This window comes from Pinus tabuliformis, chromosome 1_1, assembly GCF_031772625.1.
Source record: "Pinus tabuliformis cultivar Carrire ecotype Pingquan chromosome 1_1, CPIR1, whole genome shotgun sequence".
In the NCBI taxonomy this organism is placed as follows: Eukaryota; Viridiplantae; Streptophyta; class Pinopsida; order Pinales; family Pinaceae; genus Pinus; species Pinus tabuliformis.
The window spans coordinates 858855836-858876504 of NC_142297.1; the positions used below are offsets into that span (position 1 = coordinate 858855836).

Genomic DNA, 20669 nt, shown 5'->3' on the forward strand with positions numbered 1-20669 from the left:
ATTTCTTGAAATCTAGCAGCATTTCTCGCCCTCTTTGCTGATGTTTGCTTGAGGTGTGCAGGGAACCTTTAGGTGAAGAGTATTTGTGGGCGTTTGGGGAAGTTCTGGGCTGAACCAGCCGACTCCCACAGGCTGTTCTGTGCAGAGCCCAGCTGATTGTGCCCTGGGTTAATTATTTAAAGTTCATTTTCTGTTTTACAGGAGAGATTTTTCTCTATTTTCACAGTAAAGTTCAAATTTTCTGATAAATTGAAAATGTTACTGCAATCATGGTTAAATTTGGCTGTTCTAGAGCTTTAAAATTTTGATTTGAGGTTAATTTTGAAGGGTTTCGCGTGAACAGTAATCGTGGCATTCCAATCCTGCTATAACGTATTCGCAGTTTTCATTTAGAATTCTGGTTTTGTTTGATGAATATATATATAGGGCTACATTTACTGTGATATCATTCAAAGTCAGAAGACGCAGGTTAGATAACGAGGGAGCATTTCTTGCGTGGGGGGTTTGAAAGTGTCAAGCTGCATTCATCAATCGAAGCACACAGTGGTAATGCAAGTTTCAGAGGCTCCTGCAACTGAAGATCATTCACCCACGCGTCCTCTGCATTTAGCAACCATCAAACCAGGTAACAACGTAAATCGTATTCCTTTTGCCAAAGAAAAAATCGCGTAGGTCTCTTTGCACTGTTGATTTCATTGTAAATTGCTGAAGGTATCCTTTTTCTGAAGTCATATGCATCGCTGTTCTGCTCCTGCAAGTATAGTTCTTTTTTTTTTTTTTGTTTTTCTTTTGCTGCTTTCTGCTCTGTGTCAAACCATAGCCCAGCATTCCCCTCTTTAAAAAAAAATTTATAAAGCCTGTAGCGAAAATCGTTTTGCATTTTGGGCCATCGCACTCCCGCATCTGGTTATCTCGCCCTCGAATACAATCACGAAATAACCTGCTGGCCTTCTTTCCTGCGTGCTTTTTCCCTCTTATCATTGGATTGGTATAGAATATCAAAGAAATTCTTCTGTGGCCCGTTTTTATTTGAAAGTGTTTGCTTGGGTTACGATTTGCTGGCTGGGGTCGCAATTTTCGTTTTTTGCTTTCAGCGTTTAAGCCGCCTCCATCAACGTGGTCGTGGGGTTAGATCTTCATACCATTTTCGCTGCCCATTGCGTGTTCTTTCGCGTTCCCTCTTCAGTTTCGTTCCCACTGAATCAGAATAAATTCGCTGTGGTTTTGAATGCGTTGAATCCGCTGTCTGTATTCATAACAGATCAGTCGATCTTGTTTGCGGTCCGTCGTGCTCGGCTGTGCATCCATTTACTGAATACGCCATCACCTCATCTTTGTTTGCCGTCGAGTTACCCTCAGCAAATGCGTTTCACGTTTTTGGTGTCCATAGTGCCTCACGCTTAGGGTTTTAGTTATGGTTTGGTTCCCATTTAATTAGGTTTCAAATAGATTTGGATTTAAGTTTTTTTTTTTTTTTTTTTAGTTTTGTTTTAGATTTTAATTAGTCTTTAGAATTAGGATTTTAATTAGATTTTAATTTTCCTTCTAAATAGTTTCATAAAAAAAAAATCAACAAAAAACAAAAAAAAAAAATAAAAAAAATGAAAATGTCAGCATTTTGATTTCTATTAGTTTAGATTCAAGTACTTAGTCTTTAGATTTTATGTTTATAGTTTTAGATTTTATTTTAGACTTTAATATTTAGCTTTAATTAGATTTCTAGATTTTAGTTTTATTTTATTTTATTTATTTATTTTTATTTTTTTTGTTTTAAAATATAAAAAATAAAAAATCCTTTAGATTTTAGATTTAGTTTTAAGGTTTTCATAGTTTAGATTTTTTTTATTTTTTTTATTTAAAAAAAAAAAAAAAAAATATTTGTGGAAAATTATTTTGCCATCTTCAGTTGTTTATCATTGTATATCTTTCGTGCTGAGGTTTAAACACGAAATAAATATCTGGTTTCTCTGTCATTCAAAGCAAACTCATCTCTTTTAAGTTTCTGGATATTGTTATTTGATGAACATTGTGTTTTACTGGATATTTAACGCATTGTTCTCTTTATTTGATGTTAAGTGATTGCTGCCTGTGGTTCATATTCTTATATCGTCCAGTTAGTAATCATTTAAGCACCGAATCTCTTAAGGCACTGGTCTATCAAATCAATAAAACCATTTTAGTGCATCTCGTCTCCTGGTCCAACTGTTTGACAGTTGGCCTTTATCTTTCCTCAGGGTCTACCCCCCTTAGCCGTGGGAGACAGGCTTAAACGGAGGGATCGGGGATCAGAGTGACAGCCCCCGATCCGAGCGTTTTCGTGTCAATCCGCGCGACAACAGAAGTGTTAACCTGAAAACAAATCTTAAAAGATGGTAGATGTAAGATAACACATTCAACAATAAAACATCAAAGGAGATTAAAAGGGGAAGAATTCTCACAGTAAACCCTTCCAAAATGGTAATATATCCTTACCTTTTGGCCTTTCAAGCATGTTCTATTCAAGTAACTTCGAAATCAACAAAAGGAATGACAACAAGCTTCACATATGAATAAAGGGAAACCGTGAACTTTCCATTATGTCTTCCAAAAGATATACAATGAAGCTCAAAGAGGAGATACTCCCCACAAATCCAACCATGACTACAAATGGAGAGAGCTACTCTTTAAATATAGTTGAACTTCATCTCTTCTTACAATAAAATAATAATTGCTTTCCTAGACCCTTTAGTTCTCCAAGAAATGCAATAAAATATCTTCCTTAAAAACTTTTGTACTAACAATAGCAATAATTTGTTGAGATTCAAGACTGAGGCTCAAGAATTAGGAATTGATTCACTGGAGATTTTTCAGCGAGAGTCCTTGGTTCGAATTGAGAACTACAAGCTTCCCTTATGGCCGTTGTGTAGGGGGCACCCCCACCTCCCTTACCGGACCCCTCCGTTGATGTCGCCTTCCAATCTCTAGTGGCTTCCCTCCCAAAGTGTGTGTGACCTTTTGTCGCTGCATCCAAGTTCGTCAAGCGGAACGATGAGGTTAAGAATGTATCCTTGCCGGATTGGGTGCGTCGAACCTCCCTTGCTTATGCCGAGAGAGCCTTGATTGGGAAATTCATGGGTATGTGGCCCTCACCCAGATCGATGGAAGTCCGGATAAAGAAAACCTGGAATCCTATGATGAAGGGTGAGATTTCTCTTTCTGCAATTGGCAATGGGTTTTTTATCTTCTTGTTGGACAATAAGGAGGACAAAGAGGTAGTATTCCAAAGCGGGTCATATTTCTTTGGCTCCAGAGTGATGTATTTGAACAAATGGTCCCTCGACTTTAGTCCAGACGAGGACATCCCTACTGCTATTCCAGTTTGGGTCAAGCTTTCGCGCCTCCCAATCTCTTGCTAGAGTGATGACTGCCTCAGGGCTATTGGTAATGGAGTTGGGAAATACTTGGACAAGTCTGAACCCAAAGGCTCCCAATTTGCCTATGCCAAAATTTGTGTAGAAGTAGATTTGGAGAAGGGTCTGCTAGCTGAAATTTAATCTAAATATGGGAGAGTGGAAGCACAAACAAGTCTTGGACTATGAACAAATCCCATTAAAATGCAGTGGCTGTCACGATTATGGTCACTTTGCCAGAGACTGCATCAAAGCTGGGAAAGATAAAAGTATGGATGCTCCGGCTGCTTAGGAGGAGCAATGGCAAAAACCAAAAAGAGCTCTGAAAGGAAAAGAACTGATGACATAGCCTCGAGGCCCTGTGGCCAACAACACTGCTCCATCCTCCTCGAACCCCTTCAAAGTGCTAAGTGACGAGGAACTAGAAATGGAGGCTCCCCCTCAAAGGACAAGTTTGGTGGAGGTTTTGGTAATTGAAGAAGGAGAAATAGTAGCGGAAAGTAACCCGAAGGAAGGCGGAGGTGAAGTCACCCCTCTGAAGAATGTTCTCGCCCTTGACGCCTCGAGCTTCACTCTTGGTAGCCTAATCAAAGACACAGAACGAGTTGTCACTCTGAATATGTCTTTAGTAATGAGTGTTAGGCTTTAGTAATGATCTCATTTTATGGGTTAATGCTTGTATTGGTTCCCCTTGGATCGCTCCATTAATTAATGGTCGCTTGACCCCCTTCTTCGCTGCCTCTAAAGGCCTTCAACAAGGTTGTCCTCTATCACCTCTTCTTTATATAATCATGGCAGAAGCTTTGAGTCATATGCTCCAAGTTGAGAGGCTGGCAGGTTCTCTCCTGGGTCTTAGTATTGCAAGGAATGCTCGAGAAATTAATCATTCTCAGTTTGCCGATGATACCCTTCTGATGGTGGAGCCTCCTTGGCAATTGCATCTAGATTCAAAAAGATCTTAGATAGGTATCTTCTTCTTTCTGGGGGACTGATAAACTGAAATGCAAATTGATTGGCTGGAATTGTCAAGTGGAAACGGTGAATGCAATTGCTTGTCTGCTTGGCTTCCCTATAGATGCCCATCGAACCTCCTTCAACTATCTTGGGATTCCCATTTCCCTAAAGCAGGCATCCGAGGAAGATTGGGAGAATGTTCTACAGAAAATAAGGAAAAGGGTGCACTCCTGGGGAGTAAGATGGCTCAATTTGGTCGGGAGAGTTATCCTCATCAAACCAGTTCTCTCCTCCCTCCTGGTGTTTCTGGGTGTTGCTCCCTTATGTTGATTTGTGGTAGCATCTGATGTGCTTTAGCCATGAAAATTGGTGGAGAGGCTAAGGCGCATAAGATCTCCAAGACCCAGAAATCGTTTTGAGAAATTCCATCAGGATGAGGAGTTATTAAAATAATTAATATTTTTAATGGGCTCCTAAGTCTAAACTTAGGAAAATAAAAATATTAATGGGTATTAATAAAGATAAGGATGAGAAGCTTCTAAGAGACGAGGATCAAGTTTGTTTTAATCTTAGCCGTTGATTAGAGACTTAATCTTGGCCATTGATTCGTCAACAGGAAAAGTATAAGAGAAGACTTGAGGGTCATTTGGAGACACACCAGCAGATACTCAGTATCCCAAGGAAAATCGATTCTCAGAGAGAGTGAAATCGATTTCAGAGGGAGAGTTGTAGGGTGGAGGAAGAGGGGGTGATTAGCAGTAGTTAGGGAGCTCAGAAGAGGTGACGTAGGGACTTTGAGAGACAATGCAGAGGGAGACGCAGAACATAGAGACGTAGTGGATGACGCATAGAAGGACAGAGCAGCGCAGAGCCACGCAGAATGACGCAGTAGGGAAATGAAGTCCTCTAGGGTGTCGGAAAGTCTCAGAGAAAAGTATTAGGTGTTTTCTCCTGGTGTCTATGCAATTTTTTTCTGTAAAAGCGATTGTTGCTGAAGATTAATAAAGCCCTCCTCTGTTGCACCTGTTTTCCTGAATTGGGTTTTTTCGGGGACAATTGTCCAAAAATAATTGTGTTCATGTATTTGATTCTTGTGCATATATTTGTCTCTGTATAATGGTGTGATATCTACAGTAGAATTTATTTAAATATTTACTGAAGTGATTTCGTAAATAACTTATTGAGAAATAAGTAGGTAAAATAAATCAGTTGCTGCAGTAATAGAATTTATGTTTAGAATTTTTCACATGGTATGAGAGCAAAGATTCGAAGATAGGAAGGGAAAATCAATTATGGGTCAGGGGCATGATGTAGAGGCACCCACGTCAGGAGACTTGTGCAGATTTTTAGAAGAATGCACAAGAGATAGAAATTTCGATTTCTCTATGCTGGCTTCCAGATTGGAAGAAGAAGTTGCTTGCGTAGTAAGCTCTACATCATTAGGGGTATGGTATATAGACAGTGGAGCCTCCTGGCATATGATAGGAATCCGGGAATGTTTCCTAGACTATCAGGAGGAAAGAATGAATTTTCAGATCACCATGGGGAATAAGGCAAAGTGTACTCTAGTAGGGAAGGGTACTATAGTTTTTCAAACAGAAACAAGAGAGCGGTTTCGAGCTACCAATGTGCTACATGTGCCAGGATTGAGGATGAACTTACTTTCCATATCTCAACTTCAAAGCAAGGGCTATGACGTTTTCTTCATTAAGGAGAAAGTATACGTCAAACACCCGAGTTGGAAAAAGAAGGTACATATCAGAATCAGAGTAACAGGTTGTATAGGTTGTAGCTAGAATCACCAATGGGACTGATAGGTAGTAACAGAGACAAGGATTTGAATGAACTATGTCGCAGAAGGATGGGACATTTGCACCATGGGGCTCTGAGAATTCTCAGGAAAACTGTAACAAGAGTTCTAGATCTTAGAACTGAACGAGATGATGTATGCAGAGGGTGTGCTCTGGGCAAGTATGCCAAAGTAGCATTTCTTAGAAGTAACAGTAAGGCCAAGAGTGTACTAGCATTGATACGCTCAGAAATCTGCAGACCATTGTCCACAAAAGCTCTTAGTGGTGCCGAATACTTCGTCACCTTCATCGATGACCATTCCAGGAAGACTTGGATCTATTTTCTGAAAACCAAGGATGAGGTTTTCTGTTGATTCAAAGAGTTCAAGGCTCTAGTGGAGAATCTGACAGGAAGGAAAATAAAAGTGTTGTGCTCAAACAATGGTGGAGATTATGTCGACAAGGACTTCACCAGTTTTTGTGCTAGGGAGGGCATCAGAAGAGAGTGGACAACTCCCTATAATCTGAAGCAGAATGGAGTAGCAGAAAGGAAGAACAGGACTATTGTGGAAGCAGCTAGGGCAATGATGTATGATCAGGATATGCCAAAATTCCTGTGGGCAGAAGCATGCAGCACGACAGTCTATGTCCAGAATAGAACTCCTCATAGGGCATTGGGCAAGATTACTCCAGAGCAGGTCTTCATCGGGAAGACACCTGAAGTTAGTCATTTCAGGATATTTGGGAGTTTAGCATATTGTCGTATACCTGAGGAGAAGAGGAAGAAGTTAGATCAAACTGCAGAGAAAGGATATCTTGTGGGATATAACGAGAATGCTAAGGCATATAGAATCTATCTTCTAGGGAGCAGGAAGGTAGTAGTTCGGCGAGATGTGAAGTTCATGGAGGATAGGGCATTCAAAAAATCTCGAGAAATGCCTTCCGAGGAGTAGTCAAAAGATGAGCCGTTGGTCAAACCACTTCAACCAGTGGAAGCCAATACCAGAAATTCTCCTTCAAAACAGGAGGAATCACGGGAAGAGGAAGAGCTAATAAATGCACCTACTACCAGAGGAAGAACAAGTCGGGAACTTTGACAGATTCTACGGGATGTAGAAGATTTCATTGGTGCACTGAGGAACAGTAAAAGGGAGCGAAGACAACCAGACAGATTTCAGACCTTGGTAGCTTAGGTTGGGGAACCTTCCATTTTTCAGGAGGCCGTTCAGCATCAAGTTTGGATGGATGTGATGGTGGAGGAATATAGCTCTATAATGGTAAATGATGTCTGGGAAGTAGTGCCTAGGCCTTAGGACAGATCAGTGGTAGGTTCAAGATGGATCTACAAGATCAAATACATTGCAGACGACAATGTGGAAAAGTACAAAGCTAGGTTTGTGGCTAAGGGGTATGCTCAGAAGGAAGGAATAGACTACGAAGAGACCTTCGCCCCAGTAACCAGGTATACATCTATTAGAACCGTCACATCTCTTGCAGCACAGATGGGGTGGGAGATTTATCAGATGGATGTCAAGACGACGTTCTCGAACGGGGTGATAGAAGAGGAAGTATACATTGAACAACCAGAAGGCTTTGAGACACATGAGAAGAAATCTCATGTATGCAGATTGAAGAAAGCCTTGTATGGGCTCAAATAGGCGCCTAGAGCATGGTATGGTCGAATTGATGGCTACTTGCAAAAGATGGGGTTCGTCAAGAGTGATGCAGATCCCATTCTCTACTATTTGGTTGTAGAGAATGAGCCTCTAGTCCTAGTATTATATGTGGATGATCTCTTCTTGACAGGATCATCCAGGCTCATTGAGGACTGCAAGAAGAATCTAGATACATAATTCAACATGAAGGATTTGGGAAAAATGCATTATTTCCTGCAGTTGGAAGTTTGGCAGCAGAAGGGTGAGATCTTCCTTGGACAAGGGAGATATGCTACAGAAATCCTGAAGAGATTCAGGATGCAGGACTGTAGGCCTATGGCTACTCCGATGATCACCAACTTGAAGAAAATCGATGCATTAGAAGACAAAGATGTCGATCCCACCTTATACAGGCAGCTCATAGGGTCCCTGATGTATCTGGTCAATACCAGGCCAGGTATTTGTTACGCTGTCAACACCCTCAGTCAGTTCATGGTGGAGCCTAAGAGGGCGCATTTGGTAGCAGCCAAAGATGTTCTCAGATATATACAAGAAATAATCGAGTATGGACTATTGTACACCAGAAGTAATGACATCAGACTGAGTGGGTTTATTGATGTAGATTGGGTTGGAAGTTCAGTAGATTGGAAAAGTACCTCTAGGAACTGTTTCAACATTGTATCAAGGATGACCTCCTGGTGCAGTAAGAAACAAAAATCCGTAGCTCTCCCTTAGTCTCGGAAGACTCTCCCTTACTCTTCTTCCTTGGACAATGGGGCGCATAATTACCCAGCTCCCCACAGTGGAAGCACTTGATCTTGGAGAGATCTTTCTTCTTCTGCTTCTCTTGCTTTCGCTCAGATGCTAGGACCACATCTTCCTCGTCTTGCTTGACTTTGATCCCCTTGTTGCTGCTACCTGTCTTCAACTGCCGTCTGATCTCTTCTTAGTGAAGAGCTGCCCACATCTCGTCTGAAGGTGGGAGAGTCCCTCTACCCAGTATACTCTGGACAAATACTTCGCAGTCTTCCAAGAAAGCATTCAGAGCTATCCTCACCATCAACTCCTTATCCAGTGTCCCTCTATAGCAGTCAACTGATCTCGGATCTCATTCAGTCCACCGAGTAAGGTGTCAATCGGTTCTCCCTTCTTCATCTGATATGACCTCAATTGATTCTCAAGCAACATTCTTCTCTGCACAAAAGTATGCTGGTACAACTTCTTGAGATCCTCCCACATCTCAAATGACGTTTCCTTCTCGGCTATGTGTGGTACTACATGATCCTTGACCCCATCAAGGATGATACTCTTGGCCCTCGCCATTGCCTCCTCGTACTTGTCATTATCATTGGGATCGACTGGGATAGCTATTACCTTCAAGACGAAGTTCTTGACACAATTCCTGTCAAGTATGGATAAGATTTTGGCCTTCCAGAATGCGTAGTTCGATGCTCTGTCCAGTCTATCTTGGTCTCTTACTCCTTGTAGTGCCATGATGCTCCTCTACTTCCCTCCTGGAAGTTCTCTGTTCAACTCCTCTGAGTCTCTACTTCCCGTCTGGAAGTTCTCTTCTAGACTCCCTCTGAGTCCTGATTTCCCTCCTGGAAATCCTTCTGCCACTATCAAGATGCCCCCTACTCTGATCGTCTTGTGCAACCGCACCACTGATCCGGGTTCCTCGGCTAGAAACCCTCGGTAGCAACTCCTCTGGCCTTGCTCTGTCAGGTACTGTTTTGACTACAGTACCTCACCAGCTCCACTATGCAATATTCCCGCAGCCTCCTAAACCCTAGCAACCTGAAGGTGAGATCTCCTAGGCTCTACGCAGTCCCGACACCAGCAACCCGACCTCCTCATCCAACTACGTCAGCCCTCCTAGCTTCTGCGTGGCTCTGCGTGAGGCTCCCTTTCCCTTTCTTAACCTCTGCACTACCTCTTCTTGGCTCACCCTTAATGATGCAAGCACTGTGTCACCCTTCCCTTGTTGCTGCTCTGCTAGAAACAACTTTTGTCACCTCGGGACTGCATTTTCTGCTGCTATTGCTCTGCTCGGCTGATGTCCTCAGTTCTCCTGTGATCTGCAATCACGCTCTGATACCATGTTGAAGTTTCTAAGTTTACCTAGTTAAAAACCCTCCATGCTCTTTATCTGATTTATTCCTACCTACTTGTTATTTTCCTTAACAAGTTATTTACAATGTAAATACTGAAAATAAACACTAGTGCATGCTCAACATATTACAGATAAGCGACTAAAAGAAACAGAAACAAACACGCCATATGACACCATTATTTTTGGACTAATGTCCTCAAAAAAGACCAATGTGGGAAAACCAGTGCAACTATCTGAGGGTTTTCTTATTAAGCAATGTCAGAGTACAATCCGAGTGTCGAAACTGGCCTACCCAACAAAGAATTTCCTTGGCAGTAATACCTCTCAGTTTCTGACAAATCTCCTGGCTGAAACCTCGGATAATCCTTTTGGGAGCTACTCAGCACCAATCTGCCCTAGAAACCCCAGCGTGATCCTCTCTCTGGGCTGCGTCAGCCCCTCTCTGCCTCACGCTGGCCCTGCATTACCCCGGATGGGTCTGCGCCAGCCCTGGGAGGCCCTGCATTAGCCCTCTGGCCCTCTGCGTCAGCAAAGCTGGCCTCTCTGAGGCTTTGCGTAGCTCCCGGCTACCTCTGCATGGCCCTGGCTGGCTCTGCGTCACTCTCCTTGGCTACTGCGCTGCTCTCCCGGGACTATCTCTGCCTCTCTGTCTCTCTGTACTCAAATGCCCCTCAACTAAATCTCCCGATTACTAATTCTATCTCTCTTAGAAAACCCCGCTCTAGAAAATAGAATGGCTGATCACTCTAGTGTATTCTCCAAGTGACCCTCAAGCCTCCTCTTATACTTTTCCTGTTGACATATCAATGACCGAGATTAAGTCCCTAATCATTGGCTAAGATGAGATCTGGATTGATCGATGTCTTTTGGACCATTCTAACACATATTCATATTAATACACATTAATATTTTATTTTCCCTAAGTTTAGACTTAGGGACTCCATTAAAAATATCAATTATTTTAATATCTCCTGATCTGTTTAGAATCTTCCTAAACCCTTTCTGGGTATTGGAGTTCTCATGTACCCCAACCTCTCCATCAAATTTCGTGGCTAGAGCACATCCGATGCTACCCCAAATCAACACCACCAACCGCAACACCCTAACGAGTGGCTCAACAACCTTCACAATCTCTACTGCCTTTCTCCAAAATATTTCTTCATTAACTTTCTTTTTCAATTCTCCGCCATCCTGTTTTTGAGACCATTGGCTTTGATTCCATTCTTCACTGGAAAATATCTTTTGCAAGTTTCTATGTTGTGAAATCATAGATTGCAATGTCAAAAAATGAGTAGCCAATCTAGTGATGGCAGGCCTAATAATATCCCTGCCCCCTGTGTGTCTCCTCATAAGGCTCAAAATACATGAATGATTGTAGATAAATTTTGTTATGGTTTTGGCATGATCTACAATGTTTTTGACCCAATCTAATTTGCCAATATCCTCAAGCATGAGGTCTATGCAATGTGCAACACATGGGGTCCAAAAGATGGTTCTGTGTTTTTCCTCTAATAGTTTACCAACAAGAACATAGCTAGAGGCATTATCTATGATGAATTGAACAACATTAGCCACCCCCACCTCCTCAACAACCTCATCCAATAGTTGAAACAACAATTGTCCATATTTTACCTTATCAGATGCATCAACTGATTTTAGAAACATGGTTCCCTGTGTGCAGAAGATAAGAAAGTTTATGATGGTATGGTTCCTTTGATCAGTCCATCCATCTGACATGATGGTATATCCTGTTCTTGCCCATGAGTCCTTGAAATCTTTCAAATACTCATTAATGGAGGCGATTTCTTTCTGCAAACAATACCCCCTTATCTCATGCATAGTAGGGCCTTTGAAGCCTTTTCCAGCAGCATGTATGGCATCAAACATAAGCTCATAATATGGTGAACGGGAAGCATTGAAGGGGATATCAACATCATCCCACCATCTACATATGTAATCATAAGCAGTCTCCCTCAATTCTTTCTTCCAATGGTCACTTAAAGTGGGTTGCAAAGTTATACTAGCTTGAAGACCATTTGCATCTGATGGAGAGGAGGATGTGACAGTGAAATAACTTTTGATATTCATATCACCCTTCTTTTTCGTTTTACCCTTACCCTTTTCTTGAATAGACTCCAAAGAGGGAGGAACATATCAGAAGGGGTTGGTTGCAATAGTACAAGGGATAGAGGAAGAACCCTCAAAATCAAAATGGGGGTTGGTAGCCAGAATTTTTTGTATACTCCTCTTCCTCCCAATTTCAGCCTCTAATTATTTTTGCCTAACTTTTTCTTCTTTAAACTTCTCAAATTTGGCTAACAAATCCTTCATAATCTCCCCAATTTCTGGTGATTCACATGGAGTAATTTGGCCTCTAATTCCTTCCAAGTGTTGTTTCAGCCTATTAATGCCCACAGGACCTTCCTTAATTTTTCTATGGCAAAATTTGCAATGCATTTGACTATCAACCATTTCAACATATGCCCAAGCAACATCTTTCACTCTAAGTGCCATTTTATCACTTGGAAATCAAAGGAAAAAATCTAAAAATGAAAACAAAAAAATAGCATTGCTTCAATGTTCATTTCTTTCACAAAAAAAACTCTTTTCAATTTCCAGATTTGCACAAAAAAATAAATAAGAAAAAACAGATTTGCACAAGTGAAAAAAATACCTCTAGGCACAAACTACCTCCTCATGGTTGCTTTCAACTTGCTCCAATAAACCAACTCCTCAATGTTGCTCCAATGGCTGCCCAAGAAGCTCCTCACTCCTGCTACAATGCTTGCCCAAGACTCTTCACTACTGCTCCAAAAACAAACTCCACAACTCCTCACAAACTCTCACTTAAATTCTCACTCAAATGAAATAATATGGTTGTGAGGAAATGAGAGGGGTTGGGTGGGTTTTATAGGGTTTAGGAGAGGGGAATGGACCCTGCAGTCGCGCAGATTGACACGACAACCCTCAGACCGGGGGCTGTCACTCTGATCCCCGATCCCTCCGTTTAAGCCTGTCTCCCGTGGCTAAGGGGGGTAGACCCTGTTAGGTTATGGAGGCCAACTGCCAAACAGTTGGGCTGGGAGACGAGATGCACTAAGATGATTTTATTAATTTGATAGATCAGTGCCTTATGAGATTGGTTTTTTGAACGATTACTTGCTAAACGATGTAAGAATATAGACCATAAACATCAATCATTTATCATCAAACTTGAGCAATGCTTAAATATCCAGTAAAACCACAAAGTTCCTGCAATGATCAAATCGATATCTAGCAATTAAAAGAGATGAATGCTTTAAACAACCACACAATTATTGACGAGATACCATATGCAGCTAACCCTCAAAATGTGCAGACTTTCTCAAATCTTAGCATGAAAATAATGATTTCCCGAGAAAGGCAGCTGACACCACAAAATTTTTATACTTTTCCTTTTTTTTTTTTTTTCAAAAATTAAAAAATAATGAAATCTAATTAAAATCTAAAAAAAAAAAAACTAAGATTTTAAAACTAGATATTAAAATCTAATACTAAAATCTAAAATAATTAAAATCTAAAAAACTAAATATTAAAATCTAAAACTATAAAAAATTTAAATCTAAATCTAATCAAAACCTGAACTAAAGCGTAACCACTAAAAACCTTAAACTTAAATCTAAAATTTAAATAACCTAAAATCCAAAACAAAATGAAAATCGATTTAAATTTTCTTTTTGAATTTTTTATTTAAGTTAGAACCTAAACGCATGAAAAGCAAAGGATGAAAGAACCTCACGCGATACCTTTTACCTTCTCAGGAACTGGATCGAAATTACCGTCTACGTAATGAAGGGAATAACCCTGCTGCCGCGCGAATAAGTTTTGATGCCCACGCGAGTTTTAGAAGAATCAGCATACGATTTCAGGATATTACCTTCTGCCTTCGGTTATGCAGAGAACCCGTCGGCAGCAGAAGAAATGATCGATTCGGAAGGTTTTTTGGCACGGGATGGGCGTTTTCCGGAAGCGATTCGCTCACCATGTAACACGCAGACAATGGCACAACAATGAGGATGCCAGGCGGATTGTAACCACGCCTTCAACGCAGACTTATGACAACTGACCATAAAATTTCGATAGCGCGTTTCCTCTGCCCCGGTGGTGTTATCAAGGGTTCATAAACAACAAATAAACCTCTCAAAAGGACGCAGTCAATGGCGGCGATGTATATCGTTTCTGAGTTAACGCAGACACACCACCATTTATTTACTCGAACGCTGGGAGCAGATTGATATGCAAATGTATCGCTGTGTTGGCCCAGAACTCGGATATCTCTTTATACACGCTTTCGCATATCCTGATTCGAATGAAGATTGTAGCCACGTGTTTCTGCAAAACTACATCCCTGTTACAGATTTAATAAATGTAAAGGAACCACCTTTAAAAATGCAATTTCGACACAGAAGATAGACGTAAAATGTATGTGCAGAAACAAACTTTCAAAACCCTGGATCAGTTAAGCAAAATTTGCGATTTTGGCCCCTCTTAATAGCCAGATTTCGCAATCAAACCCAGAGTGCTTTCAGAATATCAGATGAGTTTCAGAAATCTCTCATATAAACCAGAAAAGAATCTCTTAATGATTAACCCAGGGCCAAAATCAGCTAGGCTCTGCAAAGAAAAGCCTGTGGGAGTCGGCTGGTTCAGCCTAAAACTTCCCCAAACGCCCACCAATATCCTTCACCTAAAGATTTCCTGCACATCTCAAGCAAACATCAATAAAGAGAGCAAGAATGCTGCTAGATCTCAGGAAATAATGGAGATACCTGCCATTATTTCAGAAATCTTAACAACACTCAAACCCTAGCAAGTGAACAAGATACATGTGCTCACAATACTCTGAAAACAAGCTATTATTAATGGCTGAAAACTGAAATATGCAGAAAAATAAACATCTCACAGCAATTCAAGAGAGTAACACCAACAAGATTTTGGACCCCAAAGTCTTCTTTTATTAACCAGAAATCAGATTACAAGAGAGCTTTTTCAGTTACTGACTCACAGATCGAATGAATCTGAAATGACCACCTAAGACCCTATATAAAGGAAATGATCCCAACGGCTAGTTCGAATGATCCATGTAGAAATGATCTCGACCGTTGATGAGGATCAAGACATCTCTTGATCTCATCCGTTGATTTATTCACTTAAAATATTATTATTTTATTAGTTAGGGTTTTTGCTTTATTTTTTAAATTTTTTATTATTTATTATTTTATTTTATTTTTTAGAATTTTTTATTATTTTTATTATTTTATTTCATTTTTTAAATTTTTAAATTTTTAAATTTCTTAATTTTTATTTATTTTATTATTTTATTTCATTTTTTAAATGGATCATCGAACTAAGCCTTTGGAAACATCACCTAGGACCTAGGACTTAGGACTCACGAGGGGATTTAAAACATTTTCAACCCTCAAGACACATTTCATGATGACTTTTTACAATTTACATCTCAAGGGGACAAACCCACTTAATATAGACCCTCACAAAACACCCAGTTCTGCGACACAACTATAATCTAGCAGATCAACACACTAGGATTCTCCTAAAGTTCTAATGACAAAATCCATTCCGGCTTTGGGGTCAGGTTTGAAAGAAAACTCTGCCGATCCATGGATCAGTGAGACGAAAAACCTTCTGGGACGTAGATTACCACTAAAAAGTTAGGTCCACCTAGGCAATACACATACACGACTCATGACTGCTAAGATTATTTACAATTCATACATGTAGACTGGGTTTACAATCAAAATGATCAAGCTGCTGATGACTGCAGGATGGCACGGAAACGCTGATCAGGTGCTGCCCCTTTTTGCAAAGAAAAGGGGGGGGTACTGCATGGGTAGTTGATGAGTAGTGGTCAACATCCGGCTCTACTTGGGGACACGTTGCTGCTTGCAGGAATGTGAGAATCCAGAATCTGCACCCATACAACACACAGATAAAAATAAGTAGCGTCCATTCCAAAATCATCATATACATTAAGCACAGGAAAGATAAAAGCTCTTCATTTATTGACTAACTAACAACATGAAAAGTAAATCTAATCCTAAAAACAGAAATGAAATGCTGAAAAAACGAGGAGTAGGGATAGAAATACAATACAGAAGATGCCCCATGGCATCAGATATCATCTCTGAAGAACAGCTTGAGCATTTGGCCGTTCACTGGTAGATCAAGTGGTTCGCCATCCAATCTGCTCAAGTAGAATGAGTTTGGCCCGGCTATATCTCTAATGATGTATGGTCCCAGCCACAAACTATCAAACTTCTTATGTTTTCCCGGCTTTTCATTTTTGCGATCCCAAAGTAAAACCATATCTCCAACCTGCAAAGATCTAGATCGAGAGCATTTATCAAAGCTTTTCTTAATATTAGATTGATTTTTACATATAGCCTCAAAAGCTGTCCAACGAGCCTCATCTAATTCCACAATCTGATCTATCCTATTCTGAACAACATCTTTATTAGTGGAAAATTTTTGGAGAAGCTGATAGGCTGGCAATTTTAGGTGCACAGGTAAGGTAACATTCAAGCCATAAACTAATTCAAAGGGAGATTTACCAGTAGACTTCTTCTTAGTAATTCTGTCTGCCCACAAAGCATACTTGATTTTGCTGTCCCAAGACTTCTTGTTATCTCCTACTATCTTCTTGATAATGGTTATGAGATTTTTATTACTTGATTCAGCCAAACCATTACCCTGAGGATAGTAATTCGACGAATGAGATAAAACAATGCCATATTTGAAACAAAAAGATGTAAACTCTGAAGAACTAAAAGCCTTGGCATTGTCCGTAGTGATCTTAGCGGGGACACCAAATCTAGTAATGATGTTATTCTCAATGAAATCCATAATCACCTTTTCAGTGGCATTCTTAGCAGGAATGGCTTCGACCCATTTAGTGAAATAATCGGTAGTAGTCAAAATCCATGAGTAGCCATTGCTAGAATTTTCATGGAACTTCCCTATGAAGTCCAGACCCTAATGCTGAAAAGGTGCCTCCACAATAACAGGTTGTAGAGGAAGGGCAGCAAGCTTCTGCTTCCCAGTGAACAACTGACAGGCTTGACACGTTCTAACATACTTGTGCACATCAGAAAAAATCGAAGGCCAATAATAGCCAGCTCTCAGGATTTTGTGGGCGGTAGTTCTAGCGGCATAATGACCACCACAAAATCCTGAATGAAATTCGGAGATTAATCTTTTGGACTCAACATCGTCAACACACCTAAGCACTATGCCCTCAGGATTTCTCCATCCAAGGCCATCCTTCATAAGGCAATACTTAGTGGCCTTTAGTCTAAGAGCCCTTCTCTTATGAGCGACTAAATGGTTAGGACATGCAAGATTTGTCAAGTAGTAAACTATGTCCTTATACCATTCATGCTCTGCTAATCTTCTCAATTCTGGTGAAGATAGATCGTCAAGGCAAAACAAACCAAGAGTCTTTTCATTACTTTCTGTTAACATTTGAGCTAAACCTTGGCCTTTGATCAGCTTGGTGGGTCTAATTTCTAAATCATACTCCTGTATCTTAGTAACCCACCTAGCACGAGTCCCTAAGCAATCAGTTTGAGTTAATATGTCTTTAACAACAGAATGTGGGACGAAAGCAATGATCTTAGAATAACCCACATAAGTTTTAAAATGCTTAAGAGACTTGACCAGGGCATAAGCCTACTTTTCCATGGTATTGTACTTCAATTCGGAGTTTTGAAGTGCTCTACTCATGAAAGCAATAGGCTGCTCGTGACCATCTCGATTCTTTTGAAGCAAGACACCGGCAATGGTATCTTCAGAAGCGAAAGAAAAAATCATGAAATCCTTGGAGTAATTAGGACTAACCAGGACAGGGGCTTTTGCAATAGCGGACTTGATTTCTTGGAAAGCCTTTTTGCCCTCTTCTTGCCAGACAAATTTTGCATCTTTCTTCAGAATACTTTGAATGGGCTTAGCTATTTCTGCATAATTTGGGATGAATCTTCTAATAAAATTTATCTTTCCAAGGAAAGACTGAAGGGATTTAAGATTATGCGGGAGAGGGATCCTTTGAATTGCTTCAACTCGTTCGGGATCGATTTTGATTCCTTCCTTAGAAATGATATGACCGAGTAATTTCCCTTCTGTTACCCCAAAAACAGACTTAGTCGGATTCAAAGAAATTCCATATTCTCTACATCTGTCGAAAACTTGCCTAAGAATCTATATGACTGATACCATCTTTAGAGAAAACAATAAGATTGTCTTGATAGATTTCGATAATTTTCCCGATTAACCCTTTGAAGGCATAATCCATGGCCCTCTGGAATGTAGCCCCAACATTTGTTAACCCAAATGGCATTCTGATGTATTCAAAAGTACCCCACGGTGTTGTAAATGTGGTCTTGTGTCGATCTTCCTTTTTAACCCAAACTTGATTATACCCAGAAAAGCCATCTAGCAATGACATTTTTCCAGACCCAGTTACTCTTTGCAACAAAGTTTCCATGTTTGGCAAAGGGTAATTATCCTTTTTGCATGCTAGATTAAGGTTTCTAAAATCGACACAAAGTCTTATTGTGCTGTTCTTTTTCCTAACAATCACCAAATTCGAACACCATGCCGAATGCCTAGTTTGAGCGATGATCCCTGCTGAAAGCATCTTTGCAAGTTCTTTCTGGACCAAGGGGGCTAATTTCGGATTAATTTGCCTAAGTTTCTGCCGAAAGGGTTTAGCATTTTCGTCCTTTAAGGGAATAGTATGCTCCATAACATCTTCCCTATAGCCTTTTAATTCATCATAGGAAAAAGCTAAAACATCTCTATATTCATGAAGTAAATCGGTTAACTTTTTCCTTTCCTCCAAACTAGTACCTTTACCAATTTTAACTATTTTCGGATTTTCAGAAGTACCAATGTTGATCTCGAGGTACTCGCCTGGGTCCATCTTGTTTTCTTCTCTAAGCTTTGTGGCATCATGCCGATCAAAATGTTGCTCTAAGGCAACCACATTTCTAGGAGTAGGATTTATGATATGTTCATGATTTAAAGATCCATCCTCCTGAGAAATTATCCGAAAATCTCCAAACTCATCCAAACTCTTGAGAAAACGAACGACTTGTTTTTCATCATTAAAAACTTGCCAATGCTCTGAGTTGTCTGGAACAGATGGTCTGAATATTATTTCCATTTTAATTTTATCGTTAATTAACTCGTCAGACAACTGGAAAGTGGTAGCAGCTACGGCAAGTTTCATCTGCCGAACTATTTAGCTCTCTAGGAATTGCTTCAAGGTTAAGGGCATCGAAGTGCTCCATAGTATCCCACACAGCATTTCGATAGTTTCTTAATCTCTGATTTCTACATGTGAATTTGTTTTTAAGCTGCATGATAACCAGATTGGAATCCCCCTTGATGCTAAGCAATTTAATCCTCAAAGCTTTGGCCAATTCAAGTCCCAACAATATGGCTTCATACTCAGCGACATTGTTGGTTGCTTCAAATTCTAAATGATAGGCAAACTTGAATATGTGACCAAGGGGAGACTTAAGCACTATTCCGGCACCCTTACCATGACTAGAGAACGCACCATCGAAGTACATATACTAGACTTCATCTTTAAGATTTTTTAGCTTATCATCGGGAGGAATTATGAAGTTATACATGATAGAATAGTTCCCGATGTCAGATTGCTCTCTAATTATTTCATTATGAGGCTTCTTAGGATTTTCAACATGAAATTTCCTCTCGGGCTCTCTATTTAGTCTAACGAAACCATCACCGCTAGGAGAAGGAATCATAGCATATGACCAATTCATCTAAATGCTTCCTCCTAGATCAGAGGCCTACTTTCTAGATAACAACATACCCCAAGCATCAGGTACATCAACGACAACAATATCCATAACAACCATGATGTCTGGGTAAACCGAAAGGTGAACTTGTAAATCCTTGATCAAACCATGTACTTTGATTTTCTTAGAATCCATAGCACATATATTATAGTAGGGTCTAGAAACTCTTAAGTTAAGCTGTTCCATGACCCTTTTAGTCATAACGCAAGCAGATGCGCCTGAATCCAACATGCAGTTATTCAATTTATACCCGTTGACTAATAAGGTGATAAAGAAGGGTTGATGATCTTTGTTATCAGCATCTACGCTTTGCAGATAAATAGGAGCATCATGATAGTCAACCTTGCGAATCTTCTGCTGAGAAGTGTTGACTTGAGGACCTTGAATTGCCTTTAGTAACTTGTCTCTTTGGGAAGGGATCTTAGCGATCTCAGATACAGGAACCCAGATTTTTGCATTGTTAAACCAACTTCCCAAATCAACATCTATTCCAGAGTTTATGCCAGGGTTTAAAGTTCGAGGGGGAATTTGATTCCCGCTCTGATCTTTATCCCTTCTTTGGTATGTCAAACCCTTATCTCTAGCAATTTCTAAAATTTTCTCAGGAGAGGGTTTCTCACCATATAACCTAGCCAAAATGTCATCTTCATTTTCAAGGTTATTAATACTAAAATCAGATGAAGGATCCATAACATCATAGCTCCTTTCCTTAATCTCTATCCAATCATTCATGGGCACAGGAAACTTGCTCCCTACTACGTTTATTTGCTCACCTGTCCCAAACATTCCACTATCCAAGAGTCTTCTGATAATGAGACAAGAGGACTCTTCGTGAAAAGCATCGCAAGCACGACAGTAAGGAGGAGCATCATCTACCAGATTAGTAA

At 40.2% G+C, this 20669-nt stretch overlaps 1 long non-coding RNA gene across 1 annotated transcript in view; it reads left to right on the forward strand.

Annotated features, from left to right (window-relative positions):
* Positions 1-443: 443 nt before the first annotated feature.
* The window catches only part of LOC149216985 (uncharacterized), a 212130-nt gene continuing 191904 nt past the window's right edge, over positions 444-20669 (forward strand). Inside the window, exon 1 of the long non-coding RNA XR_016250613.1 lies at positions 444-625. This is a non-coding gene — a long non-coding RNA (uncharacterized LOC149216985). The remainder of the gene's footprint in view (positions 626-20669) is intronic.